The sequence below is a fragment of the Numida meleagris genome, chromosome 5 (assembly GCF_002078875.1).
Source record: "Numida meleagris isolate 19003 breed g44 Domestic line chromosome 5, NumMel1.0, whole genome shotgun sequence".
In the NCBI taxonomy this organism is placed as follows: domain Eukaryota; kingdom Metazoa; phylum Chordata; class Aves; order Galliformes; family Numididae; genus Numida; species Numida meleagris.
The window spans coordinates 62703384-62713668 of NC_034413.1; the positions used below are offsets into that span (position 1 = coordinate 62703384).

A 10285-nucleotide genomic window follows, 5' to 3' on the forward strand; every position below is an offset into this window, starting at 1 on the left:
CATCCAGGAACAGCAGTTTTATAATATAGGTGTGAACAGAAGTGCTCTCAGAGAAATAGAAAATACCACTTTGATTACTCAGCACTTCAGCTGAGAGATCCTGCCAGAAAGCCTGCAGAAAGCGTATGTCTGCTGTTTTCCAACCATAGCTCCAAACAGAGCTGCTTTCCTAGTGTTCTCCCTAACTCAGTGTAAACCCAGTTTTCCTGCTTATTATATTTTTTCTTCTTACTCTCCTAATGCTAGAAAGTCGGAAGAATTCTTCCAGCTGCTGATAGAAGAATACAGTTACCATATCATTATAAACAGAGACTCTTTGTTATTCTGTGGGAAGTTGGTGGTCTTCCACTGCACTTTGACAACTTGACTTCACTGAGATTTTTTTGTTGTTACTGTTTGTTTTTAGTAATGCTTTTTCTTCTCATAGAAAATTTAAGTCTGACCAAAGCGCAAAAAAAATACATCCACTGGAGGGCAGGCCTGAATCTGGCAGAACATGATGAAAAGGCCTTGAAGGAAAGATAAAAATGTTATGTTCTGCTGAATGGAAACTGTCCTGAGTCAATCAGGACTCAACAGTTAAGAACAGTTTTGGTTTTTTTTTCTGAATGAGTAGTCCCACAATTTTAGATGCATGGTCCAGAAACTGAGGCTCTAACTGTTCATGTCTATTAATGATCCTCAATGAAGTCTCCGAGCTTGACTATAACTAAAATAAACCTACAACGACATCTGTCAGTCAAAATCAGCAAACCCCACTAGGATTTTCAGTTGATCAATCATCAGCTGAATTCAGTGGAGCTGAATTTCAGGACTGAACTTGGCCCACAGGTTTTATGTGTTCTCAGATCAGCACTGCCTTTCAGCATGGGTGTGCAGGATTCACGCTCTGAGCTCCCTGGGGTGAGAGCTACTTCACAGGACAGTGCCTGCAGTCCTGAGGCATATTGGTTGTGCACAAGCAGAAGTGGTGTCTGGCTCCACCTCAGCCTCACAGCCAGACCAGACCCTGGGCACACTCAATAAAGGACTGTTCTAGGTGTGCACCTGATGTCCCACTGCCTGCATTTGCAATCTGTGCACACTCTACTGCCAGATCCCCTCCCACTGTGGAGATAAATGGCTCTGCCTTAGAGTTAATCACATGTGACTGGATTAAATACTTAATTCTGCACTTATTTCTAGAAGGGACTGAGTTTCGCTAAGCAGTTTGAGATGCTAAACTTTAGACAATCCAGATATCTTTTGATTTTAATGCCATCCATATCATAGCAAAAGAAAGGAATTTATTATTTCACGGGGCAGCTGAAGATCCCATATTTAACGTTGCCAGATTTTGAAAACGCACAGTTTTCTTTCAGACAAAGTGAAAGCTCAGTTTTCTCCTAGCAGTTTTCCTGAGTGCATATTAAATGAACTTTCTCTTTTTATTGGTGACTCACTCCTTGAAAGACTATTTCACAAACAGCATCTCCATCCCAGAGGAAACAAGCTGTTCCCTCTTACATTACTCAAGTAGCTGCAGAAAAACTAAAATAATTAAGTCATAAGTGGCCTGGTCTAGCGGGAGGTGGCAGGGGGGATGGAACTGGATGATCTTGAAGATCCCTTCCAATCCAAACCATTCTATGATTCTATGAAAAGATATCAAAATGCGTTACCTATATAGCTCAGACACAGTAAGATTTTGTCAAGTAGTTTTATGATACAAATTGCTGCCTTTTAATGAAATGACTCAATCTAAAATTCTGAAATTGACTAGGAATTCTGGGTGCCTGGCTAGAGACACCTCGCATTTGCGTGGAGTCCATTATTTCACATTCCTCTCGTGGTGTCAAACAAAATATCCGTGGCCTTTCTTGCCGATACAGCTGCAAATGTTTAATGAATTAGTACCTGTTTTCTGCAATATAAACTGAAGTCTTACCTGAAGATGTGAATAAGTTGATGACACTGGTCATGATTACCAGCGTGTTTAGAGATGAGCTGCTGGTGATAAACTCATCAAAGAAAAGATACTAACAAATCCCCAGATAAGCAGCTGGAAACAAGTTGGTCCTGATAAATGGTCAGGTCTTCCTTCCTGAAGAAAACCAGAATTATTATCATATATTTAAGCAAAGAAAGAATTTTATAAGAAACTAAACATCCCCCTGGCAGTATCTAGTATAAGATAAGAAAATGCTAAACTGTCATGTTTTATGCCAGCCTGAGGAAGAACATGTTTGAAAAAGACAATGTGTTTGAAAAAGGGGAGTATTTGTAAAAGGCAGTACTCCTTAAAATATCCAGTGGTTCAAGTGCTACAAGTGTCCGAGTATCCTTCCAGCTGAAGGAAAGTCCATTAGAGCCAAGCAGCCACCTGAGAGCTGGCTACCATGCGTGAAGACAAAGTGACTAGTGATTGAGTAATAAAATTCAAACATCATCAGGGTCTTCTCCATCCAAAGCTAGTCTCCTTGATTGTTCTGCTGTTGGCTGTATAAGAATTTGCCTGAGGGATTTTACCTTTAAATGGACTTCCCAAAACTTCTCCATGACAAGAAGGCATTATTCCATCACTGTCAGTGGAAAGCTTTGTGTTGTAAGACTTCTGCTGGGTATTTATGGACACTTTCTGTTAAACACAGCAAGTAAAACAATTACTCAAAGGGAACAAGATAAGAGATAGGCAAATGTAGAAATTACAAAAACTAGAGTCCATACGTATGTAAGACTTTGTAGGGTTAAGCTGTATATAAATGACTTCAAACTGATATCAGATGTGCCTGCAGGTGAAACAATAATTGTTGATGTAAATAGTTATTTTTGTTGCAGTGATACAGTATCTGGATTTTTTTTTTACTTTCAGGGGCCTGAAAACAGGTTGTGAACTTCACTTTCTCACATTTGCATACTTTAACAGAGACAGACCAGCATATTCCCTTATCTGAATGATAAGATAGATAGACTCACAACAATGTGTTCAGCCTCAACCAGTAACTTTTGCTTAGAGCTGAAAGAGTCTGTGACCAACCACAGACATGTCTTTCCATCACAGATGCTTCCTTTGGTTTTCTTTATCACCATTTTATCAGAGTTGTACTGTTTTGATTTGATGCAGAGCCCCTTTTGGAAAGTATTTTTCAACTGGAACGCTCTCACTGAATTTATCTATTCTCAGCTCACGCTTTTGGGAATACTTTCTTTCCTTACCCCCTTTATTTCTAATATTTATTTTATTCTAATATATAAGATCCACCTCAGCAGTGACATTCAATTGAACATCAATCTCAAACTCCCAGAATGGATGTTATAACAACCATAATCGCAGTAATAATAGGTCACATCTTTCCTGAAAGTACAGGGATGGCTTTGCTTCAGTACGAGACTGTCACTGGACAGGGAGGGAAATTTTGTCATCTTTTATGGCACTTACAAAGTTGTGTCACAGTGTTTCATTAAAAGGGAGATTTTCACCATGGTCTGGTATGTCTGTGAGGTTGGGAGAACAGACAGGATAGCTGTGCTTTAGCATTGCCTCCTCCCAGATATTTTTCCAGAGCTTTCTGGTTATTTTTAGAGTGATTATTATAAATTAGTAATGTCACTCTGTCCCTTTGGCAGTCTAACACACTCCAGAACAGCAAGAATAAACAATCTGTGGGGCCTGAGAGACTGAAAGGAAGACTCTGTCCACAATTAGCAAGTTGCTGCGATGTCTGAGGTTAAAGATTCCTTTGTTTGCATTCTGACATAGCTCTTCGCTCAAATCTATGAAGATATTGGAAGCTTCAGTGCCAGTGGCAGAGGGAGTTAGGAACTTGAATTTCTTGCCATCTGGTCCCTCAATGATTCCCAGCGGCATCTGATGCCATTAGAAACCCACAGAATTTAAAAGAGAACATTTAACAGCATTTAACAATGGAACAAAGTAAAGGGTTTTCAAGGAATGCAGGCTACTGTCAGGCCCCTGGTGTGCCATCCCAGTCTAGCAGGATGAAGCGGTCCCCCAGGCACCAAGTTCCAAGCCATCTCTCACTATAAATCTAAGATTATGCCTTTGGAGCAAATGTTTAATAAGGCAAGAAACAACATAGCCTAAAAGAACTAGCACTAATGGCACTGATAACAGTGACAAAACGCTTGTTTACAGCCAGTGTAGATCAGAGCCAAAATCCAAAACTTCTGAAGAAAATTCAGTACGTCAATTCTGCAAAACTAACTTTCCATTTATCTGCCTATTATATATCAGATAATAATGGTTATTATTATTATATAGTTTCCCATGGTTCCATAAACTGGTATTTACAGTGGATTAACAGGCAAAGGCTGCAGAAAGGAGTCTTGCTGTTCCAGGATCCAACAATAGCTAGATATAGCCACGATCCTCACTCAGTCCAGATATAACCACAAATTCTTGTGACCAACATAGTGTTTGATCTCTCAAAGGAAACAGAATACATTACTTTTAATGTTAACACGGTCTCTTCTGTTTCCAGTTTCATTCTCCTAGAGACATCTCTTGAAGTTTTATTGCTACGCTCTTATTACAACTGCTTCAGATCAGAAAGCAACAAGGATAATGGCCAGTAACTCCAGACAACACCGAAAGGCAGAAAGAATCAAATAACAACAAAATGGGGTGATTTTTTAGAGGCTTGATTGTTCCCCTAGGAACAGGTCTAGGCCTTAAACAAATGTTCAGGTGAAGCTGGTGGATCTTTATTGATACTAAGAGAAACATACCAGTTTTAAGACACCAGCAGAAACAGTCAGAGGTCTCACACTGTCTGGCACTGTTACAACAAATGACCCTTTAGCTACTGATGATCAACCAACACTGTTTTTAATTTAATATAAATATATTAATAAATATAAATATATTAATAAATATAAATATAAGTTATTTAAGCTTTCACAAGTTCAGGAAAAGCTTGAGAAGGTACTCTGAGCATAACCCGCAGGCACCTCAGAAACCGTGAGAAAAAGAGAAAGAATGGCAAATTGATTTAAAAATATTTCAGATGTTTTGGAGATCTGGTTCATGAGCTTTAAGTATCTGCACTTGGCATTAATGAGCACACCAGCTGAAGATCTGGCCAGCAGTCTTGCCTCCTGGCAATCATTTGTAACACTGAAGTCATGCAAACCTCTTCTCTCAAAACCAAATACAGACAACAAACAACAAGAGAAGTTCTTTGCGTTCTCAGCTGGCCCAGTTTACATCCGCTGAAGTTTCACACTGATGCTCAGGGGTGCTCTTTCAGATCCGCACTCTGTTTTTTTTCCTTCTGGTTAATTGAGTAATCAGGAACATTCATTATACATAATTGTTATTTTATTTACTGTTAATCGTGCAAAAGTAAAGCTGCATTCTAAAATGCAAGTATTTAAGCGTGTCTCTGCCAAGGTGGGAGGTCTGACTGAATCACAAAAAAGCTGTGCATGTTTGTCTTAATCAAGGTTGATTTAAATGTGGGCACTGTGAGCCCACCTTGGATACTGGACACATGTTGGTGACCAGTATGAACTGATTGCTGCCTTTTCTGCTGGATTTGAATTACGCGATTTAACTCGAATTGTGCCTCTCAACATCATGAATACAAGCTTATAGCTTCTACATCACCTACTTTTGGCAAGGCAAGAATGTCACTATACTGAATTCACTGATTGCAAAACGATGGATGATGACCTGGAAACTGCACTGAAGTTCCTGTGGTCCCATAAACTGGTATTTCCAGTGGATGAGCAGGGAAGGCTGCAGAAAGGAAAGTCTTGCTGTTCTAGGGCCCAGCACTGTGTTCCCACAAGGTAGGTTTGAAAGAGGACTTATTGATAAGATGTTACATGAAGAAATTGTGTATTCAGGTGGTCATAGGCGTGGTTGCAGAAGGTACAAAAGAGTGACTAAGGCGGATATCACTGTTACAGCAGACAGAGCTGCTGTGCTCCTCTTCAGCTGTTTACAGTGTTACCAAAGAGCTACTACAAATTATGCTGTGCTCCAGCAGGGGATGGAGATTCTTTTCACAATGACACAGAGGGGTTATCAGCAGAAGGAGCTCAACTTCAGAAATATGAAAGTCCCTGGTCTGCCAGCTACAAGGGAACTCTGATGCTTTTGGGCTACTGTCTGTGGTGGTAGATGCTGAAAATTCTTCAATGCTTTTCAGCTTCGAAAGCAATTCTCTCTTGATACTTGTCCATTTTCAGGGTAACACACAGAGAACTAATCATGCAAATCCAAACTCAAGGGAAATAAGCCTTTGTTTCTTCATCTGGTGCCCTGACACTCAGCCAATAAGCATAGCAATCAGTATCCCTGAGGTGACAAGGTGCATTGTTGATTTATAGGCAATGCATATTGGATAACTGGAGACTCCACACTGTGAAATGATTATAAACCAGTAATTAGCTGTTGAGAGAGGTATAATTTGGTTCAGAATTCTGAAGCCAAATAATATCAGCTTATGAAAAATAAAGCACTGTTAACTCCATCCCTTGTGCAATTAGAAACTCATAAAACCCAACTGAAGTGGTAGGAAAGGTCTTCTAACAGCAGGAAAAAAAAAAAAAACCTGTAAGCATTTAAAAATGTGTTTAACTAAACAGTAGGATTGGGTCCTGGAAATTTTCTTTAAAGATGGAATCAAGCACTACTGCTCTTCACCCTGGAGAGCTCTCACTCATTTAGATACAGCTTAACCTTTGGATGGTAAAAAGGAGAGTGCTGGAACTAAACGCTGCCTGGCACGAGCGAGCAGCTCATCAGAAGATGTTTTCTGATGTATCATTGCATTGGAAAAATACTTCCTGCAGGTGTTCTGAAGTCACCAGGGGTTTTTCAGGAGATGCTTGATTTAATTTTCAAGTCCCTGCTGTGGTCATATAGAAATCAACTGTAAAGTCCCTCACAAACGATTAGCTTCTGCGGGTGTTAAGTGGCACAGGGTAGCTTTATCGGATGTGTTTGGGGCTTTTTGGCCAAATCATGATCTCTGGCTCTCTTTCATGGAAGGAGGATGCAGAGGGACACAGTAAAAGGATGGTTCAATACAGTGGTATTTCTGTGACACTTCAGAATAATTCCAATGTCCTAGAAGAGACACATGCTACTTGAGATGTCAACAAAAATGGAGAATCCATGGTTTTAACCAAGTCCTCCAGTCTGTGGGAGTGGACATGGAAGAGAATGGCAGGAGGTCTCTTCTGCACACGCGCCGCTGCTGACAACACCCCAACCACAAGGCCTGAAGAAGTAGCCCTGTATTCCTGATGGCTCCTCATGGTCCTACATAAAAACAGCTAGCCTCAACTATTTCAAGAACGGGTTCATTTTCAGCAGCTGGTGTTCAGTGCACAGGCTCACAGCACAAGAAAGACGGAATAGAGGAAGACAAAACAAAATTTAAGAAAATTCTGCCTTAAAATCACCTCTATGCAAAACTAAAGCATATCAGATATAGCTCCATTTCTCAGAGGTCACAGAAGCCCTCAGAATGTCAGCTGCCTGGGTCTCTCCAGAAGCTCAGTGAATTACATGCCTACTGACTGCCTAGCAGCATTTCACAAATACAATATTTACAAAGAAATTTTACCTACACTGGTGCAAAGAAGAGTCTTGGTTTTCTGCACTTCTCTGGCTTCCTGAGGAAATGACACTGTTTGTGTACATGTCACCTGATAATTTCTAAACCTGCTGGCTATTTCCAACCAAACAGAAGGTGTCAGTGAGAACTAAAATCCTTGATGGTTAAACAGCTGAACTGAAGCCTTTAAAACCTCTGCAAGGCGAAGGCTGCCTTGTGAGCATTATTTTTACTAGACACAAGAAAACGTGTGCAGGAGAAAGACCAAATACCCAAACCACGAGAAAAACTTCAAATGAAGCTTGGAATAACTCACCCTTTGTTACAAACACAAGGTTTCTTTAGGTTGAGGCTCATCAAGCTGTTTTTGTGAGCTGAAAATATAATTTCATCCACTTCTTTTTCTCAGACACAGAGACTGTTTTTCTCCCAGCGATTTTATAAAATATAATTAATCTACATTTTAAAGACCTTGATGGGTTCTCTCATGATGGAACAGTAAGTGAGATTGATATCCAATTACTGAGCACTCAAGCTCACAGATCATTTCCATATAAAATAATTAAGTTTTTTTTTTTAATTTGTAGAATGCCACTTTTATTTTATTTAGATGTTAATGCTTATTTCTTATGTAATAAAAGGGAAAAGAGATAAAGCGTGAATCAGTGGCTATTAACCTTGCTAATAAGACAAGCTTTTTGAGTGAGGATGGATATATCTTAATTGGTAAAACAGATGCATTGTCATTTAGCCAAGTAATCCTTCCCAAACAAGGGAAGCAGTAGCAATTTTATTTGAAGTGGATGGAAATAAACTTGTCACATTCTGCACATCAATCTACACGTTCTTACTTTACCACTTAAGTCAGTAGGAATACAGCCCTTTGATTCTCAAAAGAAGGCAATCCACAAATTAGCATTACAATAGGTGAGAATATTGCCAAATGAACATATTAATTGATCTTAATTTGCAATGTGAAGTACTGAACTCAATCTGCACATTCATGTAATTAATCTAGAATAGAATTACGTATTTCCATGAAAAGTGATTTGCATCTTTAATATGGGCATAAAAAAAGCACATAAAAAGATGCCTCAATAAAGTGTTTTCCATAGTTTGTAAAAATACAGCCTTAAGGCTGATGTTTGCTCACGTGCTGTTGTACATGCCACCGACTGTGAACGTCGACTTTCACACTATTGCTATTGAATCCTGTTAGCCAATCCTCAAAAATGGCCCTATAAGGCATGTGACTGTTTACTAACAATTAGCAGTCTTTTAGAGCCAACTATATACATGCATGTATACAATTATACACATACATGCAAAGAAATGTACTCCAAAATTTATGCTCTGGTTGAGCCCATTATAAATAATAATAAAGATAAAAAACAGCTGTCAAAAATATTCCAGTGTACTGAGTAATGTTACACCAAAAGTACAACTTCCATTACTTCAGTCCTCACGTGAATCTTTTTTCTTTCCATTTATTTTCTGTAGCCCCTCAGCCCTTTCCATAAAACACTGAGCAGGCGTAGAACCGTGAATAACCATTAATTGCAAGTTAGAATTCTTACAGTTTGCATCTCATTTCTGAAAGTGCTCTGTAGTCAACCAGGAGAATACTTAAGTGGCCTCCTGTATGAAAACCTAAGACTTCTAATTATTTAGCCAAATTCCACGTTCTTAGACTTAGCTGGATTTCCTCTGATTATCACCTTCAGTTGGGAAGAATCAGCCTCATATTATGAGTCATCTTGGGGGGAAACATGGGCAGAGGTCAGTGCATTACTGGCTGTTAAAACAGTCCCTTAGGACTTCAGGAACAATTTAGAGCAATGTAACAGCTTTTTCTTTCCTTCTGTGTACACTGAACCCTGGCCCATAAAAGCATTAATGCACAGAAAGGAGAATCACTTACATAACATGGAAGTTCATTTCTTTGAAGGGCTGGCATCCACCAGTGGAGAATGAAGAAGCTTGACTAATTTCCACTGGGATGACAATGAAACTCTGCGAAGGAGATATTACTGTTAAAGGAAAGAGATCAACTCTGGTTAGTCTGATCATCCTTGTTTCTAAAGACTCTAACAGGCTTTAAAGTGAGCAGAGATAATATATAGCTAGTACAACACACGCTATTTTGTAGCTCTATTTTCACTCTCTTTTCCCATTTTTTTTTAATCTCCTTCAGCTTTTTAGTTTGTCTACACTGATCTCTCTGAAATAAATTACTTTTCCTAGGGGCTCTAAGAATGCCTGGGAAGAAGTATACTTCCTAGAAAAGTGTATGTATTGCTGTATTTTCCATCCCTTCTAATTTTTTTTTTCCCCCTAGATATATGATTCTTAGAACAAATAGCCTGGACCACTCTTCAAAGCAAGCCATCAACTCCCAATGGAAAAAAAACAAACAATTTTATCTGATGTTCAGCTTGGCCACAAGAAAGTAGGAGACATCTCAGGTGAAAAAATGATATGCTGAGAAATCTGCTTTCCTACGGTATACATCCTGAGCATCAGAATTCTCTCTTGAAGCTCTGGAGTTCATCACTCCAATCCATGCCCCTTTTTGTCAAGAGACTTGTGCATTCAGTTAAACACCTGAACAGCTAATTAAATCTCCTCAGATGTTATATTTACAGACAACAGTTCACGTCTTCCCTTCCCTTTCATTAAAAATCTGAAGTGTATGATCTACAGTCAAGACTGAG

General features: G+C 39.3%; 1 protein-coding gene across 1 annotated transcript in view; it reads right to left on the reverse strand.

Moving 5' to 3' along the window:
* ESYT3 (extended synaptotagmin 3) overlaps positions 1 to 10245 on the reverse strand; it is a 47707-nt gene extending 37462 nt beyond the window's left edge. The window contains exons 1-3 of the mRNA XM_021400853.1: positions 9493 to 10245; positions 2509 to 2617; positions 1928 to 2083 (exon numbers count right to left, since the gene is read on the reverse strand). The gene's annotated coding sequence lies outside the window, so the exon portion shown is untranslated. The remainder of the gene's footprint in view (positions 1 to 1927; positions 2084 to 2508; positions 2618 to 9492) is intronic.